General features: G+C 48.3%; 1 long non-coding RNA gene across 1 annotated transcript; it reads right to left on the bottom strand.

The window, feature by feature from the left end:
* Positions 1-334: 334 nt before the first annotated feature.
* On the bottom strand, positions 335-20,536 carry LOC135812631 (uncharacterized). Its single transcript, XR_010552883.1, has 3 exons — positions 20,221-20,536; positions 15,720-16,109; positions 335-516 (listed from the first exon to the last, which is right to left on the bottom strand). It is a non-coding gene; the product is annotated as an uncharacterized LOC135812631 (long non-coding RNA).
* Positions 20,537-20,770: the final 234 nt, after the last annotated feature.

Genomic DNA, 20,770 nt, shown 5'->3' with positions numbered 1-20,770 from the left:
CATGATGACAATCCACCACATCAGTGTCATTGCAATTCAAGATGCACCCTGGAGGGAAGAAATGGTATTATATTACCTTCGACCTTGTAATGATGGACTTTGGCTTCAGGTGACATCCTCCATCGAATTTTGCAGCCCCGTCAATTGACGATACTCTAAAAATCTAACCGTCTAACAAGGCGATGCCGAAGGCCGAACCTAGAAGGCGCTGACAGGCTTTGACTACAAGGGCCAAATGTGAATGTTTGTTTGTTTGGAACTGACACTGGATATTCCTTAAATATTTGGGTTTTCCTTGCGTAACTGGTGTACTTCGAGGTAAAGACTTACTTTCACACAATGGTTGACTTGGTTGCCACCTTCCATTGCCCTGGCATGTAGACTGGGTTATTTCCATTCTATTGTTAGACAGAAAACCTTCTATGCATTCGATGGATACTGTGGTACCTGGTAGTGTGTTGAAACTGGCAACAGGCTTGTAATTGAACTTGCTGTCAGTGAGAGTAGGACATTGCGCTGTGAACAAAGAGACAACATTCAATGCAGTTACTCACAATAAGTAAACATCCCACAACTAAAACCATTACTATGATGATCCATAGAGATAGAAACAGACAATATTTTGGTAATTACACGGAACATGGGTATGCCCAGACCTGGTGCACTTGTCCATGTTCTGTTGAAAACTAATTATTCACAGATTTCAATAGGACATAGGACAAGAATATGTGACAATTTGATGAAACCTGCAAAACGAATAACAACCGATGACAGGAAAACAACAACTTTTGGAATGGGAGAGCATGTACGGTTTTGCAAGAAGTGTGCTCGGTGTGCGTGGGCAATTGTCATGGAGAGATGACCATCAGTACATTCACCCAGTTATCCGACATGTTAGCCCACGTTATGTAGAAGGTGATGGAAGTTGAAGATTCTCAATAGCTTCAGCTGCAATGCCAGCAACCGAACAGCAGCAAATATTAGCAGCTAGTGCAGTGCCAGAGGTTACCTTACTTTGTTCAGTTTATCTCTGGATGAATCCCCCTTGGCCACGCTCGTACGTGGCACAGGTGATGACAAATGGCTCAGTATGCCTAGAAAGTGGCCAGGTGTTGTGCATTTCCGATAGCACTCTCAACCATGTCAGTTACTAGCTCTATACTCAACATACAATACGTGTGAACATCAGTGCTGTGCATTGTGATCTGCATGCATTTCTGACATGTACATTTGACTTCATAGTCTAATATCTTCAAAATGTACCCTTGAAGTTCATTACAGTCTACTACAGTCTAAGCAAGCGGGATATAGATTATGATAGATGTCTCATGCTTGTACAAACTCAAAACACGACGGCATCAGTGAGTCAGATACAAGGGTCATGACGTATAAATGCATGTATATTCTGTCCTCCGACTCCTGACATACAACGGAGGTAAACGGCTGTGTAGCATGCGTGCCTGATTTCAATCGGTCACATTATTGCAGAGCACTTCAAGATTCACGCGCGGACGGGCAGCAAATGCCACGTAGATGAACTAGATGGCCCAGAATCTGCGAAAACCAGGCTTAGGGTGAAAATCATTTTTTTGAGAAAAATGATGTTTTGTAAAAAGGTTGTGTCGCATGGACGATCGAGTGCAGTGAAGTGGAACCAAAGAGAATCTCGCTTGTTTGAAGAAGTAGCAGTCATGGCAGGAAGGGTTTCAGCAGTCAGGGAAGTCAAAGGGCTTCCGGTAGAATATTCCCTGCTAGCATGCTACTCCTCTAGTCACAACGAAGAGTTTTTGAACTGATCGAACGGATTCCATCTCCTACACTCAGGGATGGCGAAATTTCTGCGCTAGCTGCTACTTGCGGAAAATGGTGAAAACATCGTCTCCAGTTAGAGTCGTGATGGCGATAGCGAGGAGAACCTGGACGACATCGATCCAGCCAATCGAAGTACGGAGATACTAGCTGTTTCTGGGCCTCATGCAAAGGGAGCACGCTGATGTGTGTCTATATTCATTACGTCATAGTTGTACTGCATGCACGCACACACACAGATTAGTTGAGTGTGCTTCTTTTTCCTGTTGTTCTTTCTCATGACATGTTTTGTTTCTGTTCCCAAGTCTTCACGAATAAATAGTAACGTATCATGGCGCAGTGAACTTGTTCTTTCCTGTGTCCGTGCCTTGTGTCCGCACCTTGTAGTGTTTGCACGGGCCCAGTTGTTTTTCCGTATGAAGTAGTAGTTTCCGCGATCGAAACTCTGTCTCAGTTGAATTATTTTAGTAGTGTATTTGTTCGTACTCGTGGACGAGTGACTAATCGTAATGGAACAATCACAGGACGATACCGGATTTGACCTGTCCTCCGCGACCGAGCGACAGCAGGAATCTCAAATGGGTGTCCTGATGAAATTTATGGAGCAGCAGATGCGTGCAGCTGAGGCTCGTGATAAGGCGATGCAAGATCTGTTCAAGAATGTTCAGAGCAGGTCGCTATCACCATCGCAGCATCAGTTCACTCCGCAGCCCTCAGCACCAGCTCAGTCCACCTCGCAGACCTCAGCACCACGGCCAGTGAACAGTGTTTCCTGCCCACACTTATTGTCGTCTGCGACGCTGGCTGATTTTCACTCCTTCGTTGAAAGCTGGAGAGATTTTAGTGTTTGCCAGCATTTGGCCAGCCAGGCTCGTGAGGCCAGCGTGGCAACACTCCGTCAGTGTTTCGATGAGGAGCTGCGACGTTTTATCCGAGAGGATTTATTTTTGCATACCAGCTTCAGCTGACGTCGACCTGATGCTGGAGCGCATTCAGGCGTATATCAGACGGCAACGTAATCCACTGTTGGACCGCATAGAGTTTTACCAGCGTGTCCAGCAAGCTAGAGAATCATTTGATACGTTTTACACAGCCCTGTGTGAACTACAAAGTGCATGCGACTTCTTGTCACACAGCCTATGTGGAACGTGTGATGCTCGCTGCTGTGCGCAGTGCAAAGGCCTCGGCCGTACACTCAAGGAGGAATCTCTGCGCGACCGCGTCGTAATTGGTGTGCGGAACGATGAGACGCGACACAAGTTGCTCGCAACTCATGGTCTCACGCTCGACCAGGCTGTCACCCTCTGTCGGACGGAGGAAGCAGCATACCACACCAAGGCACACATGCCCAGTCCTGGCCTCCAGGCAAGTGCTGCCAAGCAGTCGGCGTACAAGCAGCAGAAACGTCACAAGCCAGCTGACTCTAAGCCAAGTGAGACATCAAGTGCGGCCAAGTCCACTTGTCCAAATTGTGGTCGTTGTGACCACACGAAATCTTTATGTTCTGCCAAGGGCAAGAAGTGCAACTCCTGTCATGGCATTGGGCATTTTCAGCGAATGTGCAAAAGCCAGAAACAGCCGAAGACTAGCTCTGCTGCCAAGCTTGGACAGCTGAAGCTACAGCGTGCGCCTCGCGTGGACCGTCGCACAGTACCTGTTTCGACCATGCTGCAAACAGAGGATCAGCCATCCCAACTGTCCTGGACACCAGACACAGGCAGTGACGTTGATGCCATTGGCGAGGAGCACCTCACGCAGATCGGTGGGTTCGTCGAGAACTTAGATGACGACCACGACTGTGTGCAGGCTGTGACCGGTGAGCCGCTACGCAACCTGGGCAAAATACGTGCGACTCTACGAGTCGGTGAGACGCAGCATGAAACCGTCATTCATGTGTACAAGGGTCTACACGATGCCCTGCTGTCTCATACCTCATTGCGTGCGCTGAAGTTTCTCCCACCTGATTGGCCAGTCCAATTCACTGCTGAACACGAGGGTGCATCTTCACCCAAGATCTGTGCAGCTGTTTCGTCATGCGCTCATCCTAGTGATGCTAAGTTCGCGCGGACACGTGAGCAGCTCCTGCAAGAGTTCGCTGACGTTTTCTCGGATTCCGGTCTGAAGCCAATGGAAGGTCCGCCAATGGAAATTGAGCTACAGAACGATTCTAAGCCTTCCTGTGTGTACACTGCTCGACCAATACCGTATGCGTTCCGTGACCAGATCAAGACTCAGCTCGACGGCGTGGTCAGCGACGGGATTATTGAACCAGTGACGGAGCCCAGTGAATGGTGCCATCCGATTGTCATAGTAGACAAGAAGGGCAGCACTGAGAAGCGCCTCACAGTTGACTTCAAGCGGCTGAACGACCAAGTCCGTCGTCCCGCGCATCCCGTACATACGGCACCTGACGTTGTCTCTGGAGTTGGCTCTGCTAAGTTCTTTACGAAGCTCGATGCAAGGCTTGGCTACTGGCAGATTCCTCTCAGTGACACTGCTCAGGAATTCACCACGTTTATCACCCCGTACGGCAGATATCGTTATCTACGAAACCCGCAGGGTCTAATATCTGCTGGGGATGAGTTCAACCGGCGCACTGACGCTGCGTTCTCTGCCATCCCGCGTCTTGGCAAGGTAGTCGATGATTGCCTAGCGTACGATGACGACTTTCTGTCGCATGTCAGCCACGTGCGCGAGATTCTGCTCTGCGCCAGGGAGCATGGTATCACGTTCAGCCCCGCCAAGTTTGTGTTCGGTACGCAACGTGTCCATTTCTGCGGCTACAACGTCACGCCTGATGGCTGGGTCGTCGACGATGATAAGACGTCCGGTATTCGCCAGTTTCCAGTACCCGCCAACAGAACTGATCTCCGTTCGTTCCTCGGTCTAGTGAACCAATGTGGCGAGAACTCGCCACATCTAGCCGAGTTGACCAATCCTCTGCGTGGCCTGCTCAAGACCTCCCGTGAGTTCATGTGGGACGCTAGCCACACTGCAGCGTTTGAACGGACACAGGAAGCTCTCTTGTCTCCTTCGGTTCTCGCATTCTATCAAGTTGGTCAAGACCTCCGGCTTGAAACCGATGCATCCGCTCTAAGAGGTCTCGGATTCGTGCTTTGGCAAAAGCAGAATGATCAGTGGCGTATTATTCAGTGTGGATCCCGCTACCTGTCTGATGCTGAAACACGTTATGCTGTCATCGAGTTGGAAATGCTCGCTGTAGTATGGGCCGTGCGCAAATGCCGCATCTACCTGTCTGGTGCGCCATTTGAAGTCGTCACCGACCACAAGCCCCTGATTCCGATCATCAACTCATATTCGTTGGATCAGATCGAGAACCCGCGTCTTCTACGATTACGTCTCAAGCTCCAAGCCTATCAGCTGCAGGCATCTTGGCGAAAAGGTTCTGAAAATGCCTTCGCCGATGCACTGTCCCGGAATCCTGTTGGCATTCCTTCCACCACTGATGAGCTTGGTGAAGCCCCGTCGCTTCATTGCCGCAGCATTCAGATCTGCATGGTGCACTCGCACACTGAGCCGAATGCGAATCTCAAGGTTGCAGAGCTGCGGGAAGCTGCAGCTGCAGATACCACGTACCAGTCATTGATTGAGTGTATCTTGACTGGATTCCCTGATCGCCAGCAGAAGTTGCCTGCTCCGTTACGTGCGTACTGGAATGGACGTGAGCATCCCTCCGTCGACCATGGCATTGTGTTGAAGGGCAACCGCATTGTTGTTCCTGAATCATTGCGTGCTCAGGTATTGCACAACCTCCACGCTTCACACCAAGGCCTAGTGCGTACTAAGTCTCGTGCGCGTCAGCTTGTATACTGGTCCGGTATCACCAAGGACATTGATACACTCGTTCGTTCTTGTCCTGCTTGCCGCGAACACCAGTCGTCCCAGCCAGCTGAGCCCCTGCTGAACGACCGCACCCCGACACTACCGTTTGAATGTGCATCTACCGATTTGTTCACTTGTCAAGGTCACGACTTTCTTGTGTATGCAGATCGTTTGACCGGTTGGCCCTGTGTCGCGCGTACTGGCCGCACCACCTCATCGCATGACGTGATACTAGCATTCCGTCGCTGGTTCTCTGATGTTGGTGTTCCTGCTGTGCTGTGTACAGATGGTGGTCCCCAGTTCTCCTCGCATAAGTTTGCTGAGTTTTGTAAGCGCTGGCAGGTAAACCATGTCATGTCCTCTCCCCACTACCCGCAGAGTAATGGGCACGCCGAAGCTGCTGTCAAAGCCATGAAGCGTCTTATCACCAAGACAACCGTGAATGGCAATCTTGACACAGATGACTTCCGCCGAGGGCTACTGGAATGGCGAAACACACCTGGCTCCTCTGGTCAGAGCCCCGCTGAGCTCCTATATGGCCGCTCTCTCCAGTCATTCGTCATTGCACATTGGAAGGAGTTTGATTCATCCTGGCTCTCCAAAGCGACGACACGTGATGAGACTGCCATGCCATCCGACGATGCCGTCACAGACAAGTCGTCAACTCGTCGCTTGTTGCCGCAGCTCCGCCTCGGCACCCACGTGGATGTTCAGCATCCGCGCACCAAGCAGTGGTCTATTCGTGGGGTCATTGTTGCTGTCGGTAATCATCGGGACTACCTAGTGAAGTTGCCGAGTGGTCGCATTTATTGGCGGAACCGCAGATTCCTGTGTCCGTATCGCCCACTTGTGCCTGCACCGCTCGTTGTCCAACCGGCTGCTGCTGACGCCTCTTCCCCGCCGCCGCCGTCCCGCCGCAGCGCACGTCAGCGCAAGCCACCCCAGCGTTTAAACATTGGTTCGCATCATGGACAGGCCTATGATTGACACTCTTGATCACTAATGTCAATTTCTGCTGTCTCTGCTTTGTTGTTTTCATTCTTCATTTTGTTTTATTTATGATAGATGTTGCTGTCACAGGTTTCGCAACATCTCGAAGGGGCGTGATGTGTATCTATATTCATTACGTCATAGTTGTACTGCATGCACGCACACACACAGATTAGTTGAGTGTGCTTCTTTTTCCTGTTGTTCTTTCTCATGACATGTTTTGTTTCTGTTCCCAAGTCTTCACGAATAAATAGTAACGTATCACACGCGCAGCGGAGCTCATACGTTTGCAGCAAGTTCACGAGGAAAATGGCTTGAAGCGCAGTGTGAAAACGGTTTTGAATTGAAGTCCTTGGGGATGAAGTGCTACTGAATGCCAGGAGAATGAGCGAGCAGATCGAGAGGCCCCCACTCGAGACGTTCCTCGCTGGACAGCTAGCTGCAAGGGATTGTACGGCGTGCTGATATTTCACTTGCTGGTCAGCACCAAGCAGATACTGCAGCACGCCAGCACACTATGCGCTTACTATGAACCATGATGAACAGCGGAACAGTTTGAAAAGGCTGTGTTCTTGCTTGTTTCTGAACAGGTGTACTAGATTCACCCTTCAAAAGGTGGCATCTCAACTGGAGTCAGGTTTCCTTGTGGTGTGTAGCGCCAGAGCATGCCAGTACATGTATTCAGCCCCAGAATGTGCTGGGTGCACTGTACTAGTGAGGAGCATACAAAATTCATGCAGAACTGTGCATGGCCACTACAGCCTGCAGCACCAAGCTCAAGGGGCCACAACAAGCCTGCCCCCACATGCCTACCTTGTCATGTCGCCTAAACAAAAATCATCCATGTCTCTTCCTTCAGTCTGGTGGATCTCTCTTCATTTCTTTTCTGTGATAACAATTTTGTGTTTTTTTGGATTTTTTAACACAATACCGTGGTGTGTTTGAGATGCTTTTAATACCACTATGAGTCGACCCACACCTGTAATATTTTGTTTCCTGACCCCCCATGCCCAATAGAAGCTGAAAATGGGAAAAGTCATTTTGTGAAATTTCACCCTAAGCCTGGTTTTCACAGATTCTGAGCCAGATGCTGTTTACATTGCCAAAACTACAGCCCAAACTTTGTAGACAGAAGGAATTTGTAACGAAACTAGTGCTATTTTGACCTCTCGCCTCTCTGTTATACTTTTTGTACTTGTTGGTGCAACTCACAGAGTAAATCATCCTGTGTATGTTACATCACAATTTTTCCGCCGATATGCTGTATTTAGGAAATTTCACTTCTCAAATCCAAACTCCAAAAAACGGTCTCTTTACACCGACTAAAATTTAAATTTACATTACACCAAATTTTCGGGCCTGGCCAATGATAAGGGTTATGAATGACAAAATGTTAATTGCAAACTAGTAGGTACTTATTGAACTACTAAATATGAAGACAACAACTAATGACACCGAAACACTGGGACAGTTAACGTGTTGGTGTGAATACGTTAGGTGACGATTAATAATAATAATAATAATAATTTGAAACTCGGATGTTGAGCCATAAATATATGTAAAAGAGAAAAGGACATATGGATACGAGTTAAGAGTAACTCTCCATCACTGTGACATGATACTATATACAGTCAGAAAGTGCAATAACTAGGCACAAAACTGACAGAGTACTGAGACATTCGACGTCCTGACACCTAACTTCAACACATCTCCGTAAGGGGTGTCAGGACGTCGAATGTCTCAGTACTCTGTCAGTTTTGTGCCTAGTTATTGCACTTTCTGACTGTATATAGTATCATGTCACAGTGATGGAGAGTTACTCTTAACTCGTATCCATATGTCCTTTTCTCTTTTACATATATTTATGGCTCAACATCCGAGTTTCAAATTGCACACCTGATGAGCCGTCACGAACCATACGGCGAAACGTACGTCGTGTGAAACAACTTGTTTTGTAGTCAACTAGTCCATCACAATGTCATGCATGAGGAGTACTGTAGGAGTTTGGCTTTCGGCTTGTACAATTCGTTTTCGCAAAGCTTCCCTTTCTTTACTTATCTTTGATATTTATGACCCACCCAAGTTGGGTGGTGTGCTGCTTTGCTGCTTCGAATTGTAGTTAGACCGCTTTGTCAAAATCGTACTGGTCTCGTCATCGTCCAGTAACAATCGACATTCTTTGTTCCGTTGGGACTGTAGCTTTTGCTCGTTTTCGTTGCGCTTGCCTTCCCCTCTTTGGTCTTTCCATAACCTTGAACCTTCCAAGTTGGAAGGCTGTCGGTTAGCGCTACGGAGATGTGTTGAAGTTAGGTGTCAGGACGTCGAATGTCTCAGTACTCTGTCAGTTTTGTGCCTAGTTATTGCACTTTCTGACTGTATATAGTATCATGTCACAGTGATGGAGAGTTACTCTTAACTCGTATCCATATGTCCTTTTCTCTTTTACATAATAATAATAATAATACGAAATAGTGGTTGCGACTTCGGCGATGATTTGTAAGAAAGGGTTTGCTCCCCACACCGGAGCTCGCGCTATTCCGCCGACTTTACTTGACACTTGACTGACTCACGACTGCCATCCAGAGCACACGAGAAGTCCATCGAACCTTCGACTCGGCAAACCTGCAAGAAAGCACCACTCCCTGCTCAATACACAGTGTTTCGGGGAATTCACCCCTCATCAGTTGAGCTTGAGTAGGCTGAGGAAAATTGTGGTGTTTATCGCGCTGGAAGCGGAGCGTCTCTGTAAGTTTGTATCCCTGGTGATGTTTGTGCCTGGAGAGCACTATATAAATGGTGCTCTTCAGGCACAATCTTCCTCAGCCTACTCAGGCTCAACTGATGAGGGGTGAATTCCCCGAAACACTGTGTATTGAGCAGGGAGTGGTGCTTTCTTGCAGGTTTGCCGAGTCGAAGGTTCGATGGACTTCTCGTGTGCTCTGGATGGCAGTCGTGAGTCAGTCAAGTGTCAAGTAAAGTCGGCGGAATAGCGCGAGCTTCGGTGTGGGGAGCAAACCCTTTCTTACAAATCATCGCCGAAGTCGCAACCACTACTTCGTACTGTTGTGCCCAGCGCGGGCTTGCGACTAGTTGGTTTGGAGGTGACAGCGTTGCGAATGACCGAGGGTCCTCGACGTCTGTCTCACCGTCCAGGAGCGACACTGACTCACGCTGCTATCTGGTGTTCACGAGGTGTTTATCGCGCTGGAAGCGGAGCGTCTCGGTAAGTTTGTATCCCTGGTGATGTTTGTGCCTGGAGAGCACTATATAAATGGTGCTCTTCAGGCACAATCTTCCTCAGCCTACTCAAGCTCAACTGATGAGGGGTGAATTCCCCGAAACACTGTGTATTGAGCAGGGAGTGGTGCTTTCTTGCAGGTTTGCCGAGTCGAAGGTTCGATGGACTTCTCGTGTGCTCTGAATGGCAGTCGTGAGTCAGTCAAGTAAAGTCGGCGGAATAGCGCGAGCCCCGGTGTGGGGAGCAAACCCTTTCTTAATAATAATAATAATAGTTACAGTTCGCATGTCACTGATGGAAGGATCCATGGGCTTAACGCATCTGTCAACGAAATGATTACGAAACGATTATGAAGAAAGTAATTGCAGGTGATGTATGTCTCATTGGTAACGTGTGTTTGTGTTGGGGAGTGGGGGACTTCAATTCATCTCATTGGACATGTGCGAATACAGAGAGATACATTGTCTTACCACATTTACGACATGCCGGATTTTCGTCATTTGGATAGCCCAGTTGGCATCAGGACGGTCGGGAGGCACCGGTAGTAGCATAGGGTCTTAGCAGTGGTTGTAGCAGTTCAGTGTAACAGGTAGCAGTAGTAGTGTGGTGCCTGTAGTCGTAGGCCTACTTTTTTTGACATGGGCGAGCCGACAGGCGAGCCGACAAAACTGCTCTGCTCTCTGCCTGGTATCGAGCAAAATGTGGCCAGCTTGCTGCAGACTCTGACAACCTTTGTCAGCGAGTCGAGAGACCGGGAGAGGCGCCTCCTACGACGCTTAGATGAGCTCTCTGCACAAATCGTGGAGTTGAGGGCGGAGGTTCGGGTCTCCCTTGAAAAGAAGTCCGCCATTACAGCCGTGGATTCCTCCTCGGAGCTGCTCGGCGGTACCCATACTCTCAACAGCCAGCGTACACGACGTACCCGTACCAAAGGCAACCATGCAAGCAAGCAGCAGCATGATCTGCAGGATCAGGAAACAACTGGAGCGCACATGGCGGCCGTATCCCTTAGCGGCACTTTCGAAAAAGTGATCGAGGACAGTGGCCCTCAGGCACGGAGTGCTCGGACGCAGATGACTTTCCGCAGCATAAAGGACGTCGATCTGGACACATGCCAGGCAAGCCCAACGCAACCCCTGCATTGGACTTGGAGGCCATCCAGGATGATTCTTGGCAGTTGGTGGCTCAAGAGCCTCACCGCAAGAATCGAGTAGTTGTCTTTATTGGCAATCTTAGTGCCCAGTGCAATGACCAACGGCTAAGCGAGTTCATCACAACACGCTCCACCGCAGTACACCAGTCAGTTGACGTTCATGATTGCAATGTCCGTGAAAACAAGTAGGGAATGATGACAGGAAGAGTAACCATTGATGCTGATGCCCTCCCCACAGTCACCTCTGTAAACATTTGGCCTAGACCACTGTTTGCGAGGGAGTGGACATTTCATGAAAAAACGTCATGGGCCAGTGCCAGGAAAGGGAAATGGACAGTCTGGGCTGTTGAAGAAGTCAGGCAAGGACTCAGCCACTCACAGCTCCGACCTGACACCATTGCCTCCCGACCGCAAGCGGCGGCATGGGGATTCATCTGACTCCGGCAGCCCACTGCTCAAGAAACAGGCCAAAAACCACCAGCAGCAAGAGTCTGCCGAGCAACAACAACTGAATGCAGACAGCCAACAATCATGAAGCTCCTCCTGACCAATGCAGGCGGGCTGCTGTCCAAGTTCGGAGAGTTTCAGCATACCCTGTTGCTCTCAGGTGCGGATGTTGCCATAGTGACTGAGACGAAACTAACAGTGGATAAAATGCAGTGCATCTATGATCCCGGGATACTGTGGCCCGATTCGCCGAGACCGAACAGAACACGGAGGTGGCGTTGGAGTCTGGATCAAAGCCGGCATCGCGTACCAGCATCTGGATCAGTACCAGTCTGCTGAATTCGAAACAGCGTGGCTCACCGTTGGCCAGTGCAACAGCAAAACTGTCATAGGTGCAGCCTATCGCCCTGGTTCCTGCGCTGACAATGATCTGGCTCTACTCGAGCACTTAGACCAAAACATAGATACCATGCGGCAGCGTGGTAAGCACATGATTCTGGCTGGAGATTTTAATGTTCACAGCACGCCCTGGCTTGGCAGCTCTCGAACGACAATCGCAGGGGAGTTCTTGGAAGAAATCAGTGCAACACACTGTCTTGTCCAGCACGTGACCCAGCCAACCCGTGGGCCAAACACATTGGATCTCGTCTTGTCCGACTTTCCTGGCACTGTCCACACAGCAGTATCATCTCCCATCGGTTGTTCTGACCACTGTGTAGTATTGTCTAACTTTCAGGAATTCACTCCTGTACTGGAGCGGCCAACAAGCAGGAAAGTATGGCGTTATGGCCAAGCAGACTGGGGCAGACTGAGGGAACATTTCCGCAGCTTTGACTGGGCTGCTGTCGTCTGCGATGACCCCGAGCTTGCATGTGAACAACTCACAACTGTAATTCTGGATGGAATGGACACGTTTATACCATCTAAGACCCTGACAGTACGAACGACGGACCCTTGTTGGTGGACACCTGAGTGCAGCACTGTAGTACTTGTACAAGCAAAGACTCGTGGATGGAAACGGTGGCGTCAGCACCCCGATGATGGAGATTTGCGAGCTTCATTCATCGACCTAGTGGCCCGAACAGCTGCTATTTTGCTGCGTGCCCAATCATCACATGATGCTCGTGTCAATGCTAAGCTCAGCTCAGGCTCACTTAACGACAAGCAATGGTGGTCCAACATGAAGAGAGCTGCTGGGATGGAACGTGCCTCTGAGATACCTCTTCTGAAAGACACCGACGGCACTGAGTATCCAACTCGCCAAAGCAAGGCCGATTGCCTCGCCAGGTACTACTCCCAGAAGTGTAACCTTGCAGATGCTGACATCTCTCCAGACGATCTGCCAGAAATGCAGCATTTGGACCGCCATGGTCTTGACCGCATCCATTTCCGGCTTGCTGATGTACGCCGCCGTCTAGCAAAGCTGAATACATCGAAGGCAATAGGACCTGACACTATTCCAGCAAGAGTCCTAGCTCAGTGTTCCAGTGAGCTTGCAGAACCAGTCACCGAACTGTTCTCACTCTGCTTTCGCCACGGTGTTCAGCCTGCCAAATGGAAGCTGGCACATGTGGTTCCAGTCTTCAAGAAGAACCCCCGCTCGGATCCCATGAACTCCCTGCTAGTCTCACTACTATCCATCCTGTCAAAAGTAATGGAGAGTATAATAAACAAGCAGCTCGTGAATTATCTGGAGCGTTTCAATATTCTGCTCAACAGTCAATATGGCTTTCGGCAAGGAAGAGGCACGTGCGACATCCTCACTGCTTTGCACACTGAGTGGGTCAAGACTGTCAGCGATGGAGGGTACGCTCACATGATGGCGGTGGTCATAGCAGGAGCAATTGATCGGGTATCACACTCTGGACTGATTTTCAAAGCCAAGAACGTTGGCATTGGCGGCTGCCTGCTGCACTGGCTGAAGGATTACCTCCTCAACCGCGAACTATCAGTCCTGGTCCACGGTGAATCAGCCTCCCCGGCGCCCATAACAGCAGGTGTGCCCCAAGGCAGTATCCTTGGCCCGACACTTTTCCTCTTGTATGTGTCTGACCTGGATCAGTGCCTCTCTCCCGAGACACGACTAAGTTCATTTGCAGACGACACAACTCTCTACAGCCTCATCCGCACGCAGGACAATATGAATGACATGACTGCCGACTTGCAATCCAGCCTCAAGCGTCTTGAAGAGTGGGGAGAACGCTGGCGCATCAGATTCGAGCCCTCTAAATCGCAACAGCTGCTGATGACTACGAAAGTCACACACCCTGCTGTCCCTGACAACAAGTTTGGAGGTATCGCGGTTCCGGAAGCCAACACCATCAAACTTCTTGGAGTGACATTTGACGCCAAGCTGTCATTCCGGGATCACTTGCACTCAATTGCGACACGTGGCTGCCAGAGACTGTGTGTTCTCCGTCGGGCTTGCCGGGTGTTAGATTACCATGGCCGGCTTTGTGCGTACAAGGGATTTGTGCGACCCATCTTTGAGTATGCTCTTGTGGATGGGAGATGCATCCAGCCACCTCGCCTGACTCGACCGCGTGCAGAAACGTGCAATGGCCATTATTGGCCCTTGTGCCCTTCTCCAAAGCCTGTGCCACCGCCGGATTGTCTCTGGGCTGGTATACCTGTACAAGCTCCAGTTCATCCCAGGACCACCCCAGCTCACCGCCATGACCCCCCCCCTCCAGTCAACCATGTAGAAGCTCGGCGCACCCGGAGTCAACCCCCTCCTGGCCAGCAGCACCATGTGCAGCTGCAGCAAGTCCTGGACAGGAGAGCACCTGCCTATGCTTCTCGCTCCTTCCCGTTTTCTGTAATCTCAGTATGGAACAGCTTGCCAAGCGAAATTGTAAGGGCTCCACTCAGCTTGAAGCGGCTCCACACGTTCAAAGAAGATGTTCATAAGTGCCTCACACACCAACACTGGCTGATGGCTACCGACTTCTACGGATGAACTCTTGATTGTGGCACCGGTCATGTTCCTTGGCTCGGCTATGCTAATAATATTGGGCTTCATTTACCTGTTATTATTAGTTTGTTTTGTTTGTTCTGATTTCTTGATTTTCCACCCGGTTTAGTTTTATTTGAATTATTTTCTGGTGCAGCTTTAGCGCTATGTGGTTTATGATTTCCCTTTTTCTTAATTTCGTATTAGCGCTTTTGGGCGTCATTATTTTCTTCTCATTATTTCGCACCAAATTAGTATTTCTGTCGCACCGGGTATTCTCTAGCTTCTATTTGTGTTGCAGTTGTTCTTGTGCCACCCCCCCCCCCCACCCATTTTTCGATGCCTAGTTGCAACGCTGTCGCCGAGACCTTAGGTCGGTTGAGTTGCTCCCAGCACATCAGCACGTCGTCCCTACATCCCCTATGTTTTGTCCTTTTCCTCGTTTCTTTTTGTTCTCCACCTGTTTTCCAGGAGGGCTGTGTCAATAGTAAAATATAAATGAAATAAAAAATAAAAATGCCGTAGCAACAGAATTACATATACGCGTGTAGAATATCACCTACATCCAGCCTGCGCACTAATCACTAACCCATAATCCCTTCCTTGCATTGTTGGTGTGTGTATGTGTGTGGTTGTCTGTGTGTGTGTCTGTGTTTGTAGCGGTGTGTATGTGTTTGTGTGTGGGTGTGTGTGTGTGTGCATTAGGTACTAAGATTTGTCGGCTAAGAGCCCTCTGAGGAGTAGAAGAGGAGGAGAGATTGTTGATATGCTGTATAAACTATTAATGGACATCGTTGTGCTTTGTCACATTATCACCATGTACAGATTTAAAAAGTAAAGTTTGTTTCTTTCTCTCTTTTATTTGAATTCGTTTACTTGAGTACTAGTACGAAAGGCCTCATCAGAGGCGACTGGCTTCGTCTCTTCGTGTGCCAATATATCCTTATTGTTAAAGTACTACTTGTATAACCTTAACGCTATTGGCCTAACCTGAAATGACCGCAAGCCGAAATTTCCTGCATTTTGTGTGTGCATCGTTCGATTTTTCATCGCAGCATTGAATCAACGTGACCAGTTGTGACTTTACTCTGCTTTTTCTTTGGCTCATTCTTTGGTAAACGTTCGCTCCAATTCCGGAACGTCTTGGAGTGCATGAATGGGCTTTCGACTGCAGCCCACAGTGGTGGTCAAATGTTTAACATGACTGATTGTTTAGTTGTCATTGCCCACATCACACTAGTTATTGGCTCAAAACAAGTAGTCCCTGAACAAGTAACGTTACCAACCTTGAACAGTGACAGAGACAGTGGTAGATATTGCCTGGGCGGCATTCGCACATCTGTCAATGACACTTTGTGGCCGTGATGGAGTTGATCCCATTCCAGTACAATCAAAGTTTGTAGTGTACGATGTTGTACAGATGACATTGAAGGTAAGACCTGATGTATCACTTTCTGTAAACACAATCTGGGAATCATTTCCCCGGAAGCTGAACATAGAATCCACCATATTCGTATGTGTCACCGTCTGTATCTTCTTTGAGTCCAGAGATAATGTTGAGCTCCAAGACACGTTGAGAGGAAAGTTTCCACTTGACCTGCATGGAATGGTGTACGAAACACCAGAGTAGGGCAATGTCAGTGATGTAGGTGATATTCCAGACCGAACTTGTTGAGCTGTACGAGAAGGACACAAGGGTACAATATTGAAATGTATGATGAGACTGATCAGGCGAGAACTGTCTTCAGGCCACCTTAAAAGACCAACGCAGAGCTGGGCGTGCTTTAACAGCAAAGCTATTCTTGTAGCGTGAAGAAATAATTGCAGAAATAGTTACAGCCAATGGCGTGTACAAATGATGGTGCGAGTTCGAGACCAAGCCCTTGGCGACTAGAAAACGACCCTCTGAGAGAAAGTACTTTGGAAGGCGGATACCTGGATCAGTGAATAGTCCACGAAGTAATTACAAGTAACGTCGAGCACATTTCTTTTCCATCTCACAGGTTCACGCTTGCGTGGTGATCAGGAAATATTCTGGTATGAATAATGCACAGGAAAGTACATGTAAGTGACGAATCTTTGCGCGAGGAAGACAGTGCAAACCGCGCATATACATGGTCTCACACCTGCTACCACTCTCACACAGTGTGTGACACACACGCACATACACATACACACATGCACCCGCGCATGCCATAACAACAACAAACAAACATATACTCACACTCTTTCCAACGCACTACCGCACGCCCACACTCAGGCACACATGTGCACACTCCCACGCACATACGCAAACACTCCGCCTCACACACACACACACACACACACGCGCGCGTGCGCGTCCGCGTACGCACACACACACACACATACAAGTACACAAACTCACACCTACAAAGGTCAAAAAGAATGGTTCCACCAATTATGTATACATACGTTGCTACGCTGCGTTTCATGCACGTAGCTAAATGCTAAGGCAATCATCAGACAACCAATACTTTTGTCGCGGGATAGCTTGTTCTTATTGTGGGGGATACGCATGGACATGTAGAGTAGGTGTGGGTTATCAATGCAGGGCATGCATGGGAAGAGCGAGTGATAAGAATTACATCACTGGATGGGCATGCGCAGTAGGCGCGAACTATGTATGGAGCGTGCAGAGGCGGAGAAACCACCAGGCAGGATAAGGGTAAGCCATTGGGGCACTGGGCAGGGGGTGTGATGTGTGGCGGTGGAAGCACGCTGTGGTGTCCACATTCAACAGCCGCGGGTATTCAAACTCACACCTATGTTAAACACCTTCAAGCTGCCCACTGGGAAACTTAAACACAATACATCCACACTTATCCATACATACATTTGATATCTGCTATATTCATCATGTACATGATTGTATGGATCAGTGTCACTGCGAATGTATGGTGTCTGAGTCACCCATTGGGCAGCGTGAAGGTGTTAAGCGGGGTGTGAGTTTGGCTTTTGTGTGTGGCGGTGGGGTGGGGAGGAGATGGGTAGGTGAGGATGAGTGTGTGCGTCTGTATATGTGTGCGGGGGGGGGGGGGGGGAGCGCGTACGTATCCGTGCGTGACTGTGGAGGTGTGCGTGTTGTTGAATGGTGTATTCCCAGCACAAGTTAGTTGCTATGTCTAACATTGCTGTTCGCTATCATCGCTTCCGCGATGGGCAGGTCTGAGGTGAGGTGGGTGTTGGAGTGAGTGTTAGTATGTGTTTGTGTATGTGCGTGTGTGAGAGTAGGTGCAGGTGTGAGTGCACATATATGAAAGGTTCCCACTGTATTCCAAACGCAATGATTCTTCAGTTACTTTCCTGTGCATATACATTTGTAACAAGACATTATTCCTCGTTTCAGACCAGAATAAGTATAGCCAGATGATCTTGAAAGTGTGAAACTCTGAGTTGCAATAAAGTTACCATCATACTTGTAAGGAAGCTGTGCCCTTCCGTTTACTTTGTGCGTAGAGGGGAATTATCCTGTTTTGTAGAATATTATTATGTCGGTGTGTTACTTACAAGAATGTGTTGTTCTCTAACCAGGCTCTAGTTCTAACTGTTGTCTGTTGTTGTCTAGGGTCTAGTCTAAAGTAACGGTAGCCGTCACTAGCCGTCATTGCAATGAGGGTCTCTTTCGAATTGCATTTTTTGCATTTTTGTGTCTATGAAAAAGTCACGTCTTGAGCATATTCATTATATTCATTAAACAAGATCTCCCGTGGCTCACATATTCAGCACATCATTCCTATGGTTTGTATCTGGACACGCCACTGTGTCTGTCGCTGAACTGCCTATGTACTCGAACAAGGAACACGATTGCTATTACCGTAAAGTACCGCCAGAGCGCCCCACCATCTCGTCCTTTCGTGGCCGCCTTGTGGAGGTGGATTTCTGTCTGTAGGTCATACGACACGGACCTTGTACAAACATTGCACATTGTGCAGTCAATCCGTACCCAGTTGACCTTCGAGCGCCACATAAAAGCATACCAAGTGTGACCTTAGTACACGAAGGTTCTCACATCGTACAAACTTAGTAGCATTCTGCCATACCATTTTCTTCCCTTGGTTGTAAAATCAAGGTGGGGCGCTCTCGCGAGACGGGGCGCTCTGGCGGTACTTTACGGTACATGTCAATGACTCTACAGACATCAACAAAATAGGACTTTCGGAAACGGTGCCAGTCATTTGTAGTATGTGGCTCGCATTATCCGCACGTGGTTTTATATCAGCAATTGGGAGATCACGCTGTTCATGCGAACTTGAATCACTACTTGACAGACGACATCCAGCTTACACAAGAATTCTATCGAACCTTCCACTCACCACACCTGCACGAAAAGTACCACTCCTACTGAACACGCAGTGTTTCGGGGAACTACCCCTCATCAGCTGAGTTTTAGTACGCTAATGGGATGTGTCCTCCGACAGCACAGCAATATCATGACAGTAATGCTTAACGAGCCTAAACATCTTAGGAGGATTTGTTGAGAGTTTGGTGTGTTGTTATTCTATGAATTTACAGCACATGTACTGCTTGTTTTGAATGTATGTTGTCGAGTTGGAACATATTTGATTTCCTATTCTTACCGCTGCCAGTTGCTATCATCTGCATTGTTTCTGACTATCTGGCTCTCTCTTCCTTTGATTATTGTTGCTAGTTGCTCGTTTGACATGTTCTCTCTAATCCTTGGTGGGTACGTCGATTGTTCGATCATTCTTTTACTTGTTTTTTAACGAGTTTGCGGTTCACTTTTTTTCAATTTCGAACGTGAGACCTCAAGGTCAAATTGGAGCATCTCACGTTGCAACGTCAGATTTCAACGCGACAGAGGGCCAACTCATGGTGAAAAATGCGATTCAACACAGGTTTTTCTCATGTTCGAAATTGAACCACGTGAAGCATAAACGTTCTAATGTCGATCTCTTCGCCGAACTACTTTGCGCTCTGCGCCTGTTGTTAGTTTTTAGAATAATCGGATATTTCGAACAATCCTTGCAAACCATGCGATATATGTTGAAAATGGCAATTGAAAAAAATGATCTCAGGAAAGGGAAATCAGTTCTAAAACTTATACAAAAGAGAAAGACCAAGGAACTTCAAGTTACGCTGTACTGCAGTTCCTTGGTCAAGCCGTTTGGAAAGCTGTGCGAGGTCAGGAGGCCGGAGTACTGTTGTACGGTGAAAGGCTCGAGAATATTCTTCATGCTTTGTTTCTTCGTGATCGTACAGTGCTAAAACTAGTCATTGTTGTCTTCAGCATGGAGAATTGTAATTTAACGGCATGCTCATGACTCCAGCCAAGAAATACAATGTCATGTAATCGTAGGGGTGGGGGGGGGGGGGAGGGCAGAGGAAACATACATTTCACCCCTTTTTCCATGTTCCACTATTTCCTTGTCACACAAAATGCAACTTGCAAGTGCGCAGAGCATCCGAAACAACCGATCTGTGGCAGCACTTTCGAGGTTTGTACTAAAAACTCGAAAAATGACTAGGGATGTGCCCCCTTACTCTTCTCTGGCTAGAACCTTGAAGTTTTAATATACTCCGGGCGCCCTAGAGCAACCAAGACAAGAGTGCGCCAACTCGCCTGTTACATTGCTTGCGTCCTACGCGACGTCATGCACCTGGAGGAGGTTCTCCTTTCCTCGGGCATCTCCTAGTAAACCACTGCTCTATTTCTCTTCACCTTGCATGCATCAGTAGCCATACTGTAGGGTATAGAGTCAAAGCTGGACATTATTCCACACGATGAAGAAGTCGGTTTGTGCTTACCTACAATGTTGAGTTGATATGTCTGTGTAGAGTTGTGATCCACTGTTCTGCAATGGTACAGTCCAGTGTATGAAGTGTCCAGTATAGGATGTGCTGTGGCGTTCACTGGTACACCAGCAAATCCTGAGAAAGTACCTGTCTCACCCAAGACTAGACTACCATCAGTCTTCTCTAGTCGAATGAATGATCCTGATCCACTGGTCACAATACATACAGGTAAGTAACTGGTAACATCGGCTGTAGGTTGTCCATCACCAAATGTCACTGTGAATGCTGCTGTTGATTGTCCTGTACCACCAGCAGTGAGAATGACAACTTGACCTGCATGAGCACACACAACAGTACAGTGTCACAATACTAGCTCAATACATCACTAACACTGGGACTAGGTACAATCTACTGGGAAAACAATACTTCATGTACCGCTTTACAATCACTGGGGAAGGAAATGAAAGATACTGTATACAAAACAAAAGCAGAAAACTGGTGCTTAAACCATACCTGACTGCCAAAACGGCGTTATATATACACCCTCCCAAAAAAAAACACT

The sequence above is a fragment of the Sycon ciliatum genome, chromosome 3, assembly GCF_964019385.1.
Source record: "Sycon ciliatum chromosome 3, ocSycCili1.1, whole genome shotgun sequence".
In the NCBI taxonomy this organism is placed as follows: Eukaryota; Metazoa; Porifera; class Calcarea; order Leucosolenida; family Sycettidae; genus Sycon; species Sycon ciliatum.
Note: the sequence above shows the minus strand (reverse complement) of the source record. Positions and strands in the feature narration are given on the sequence as shown.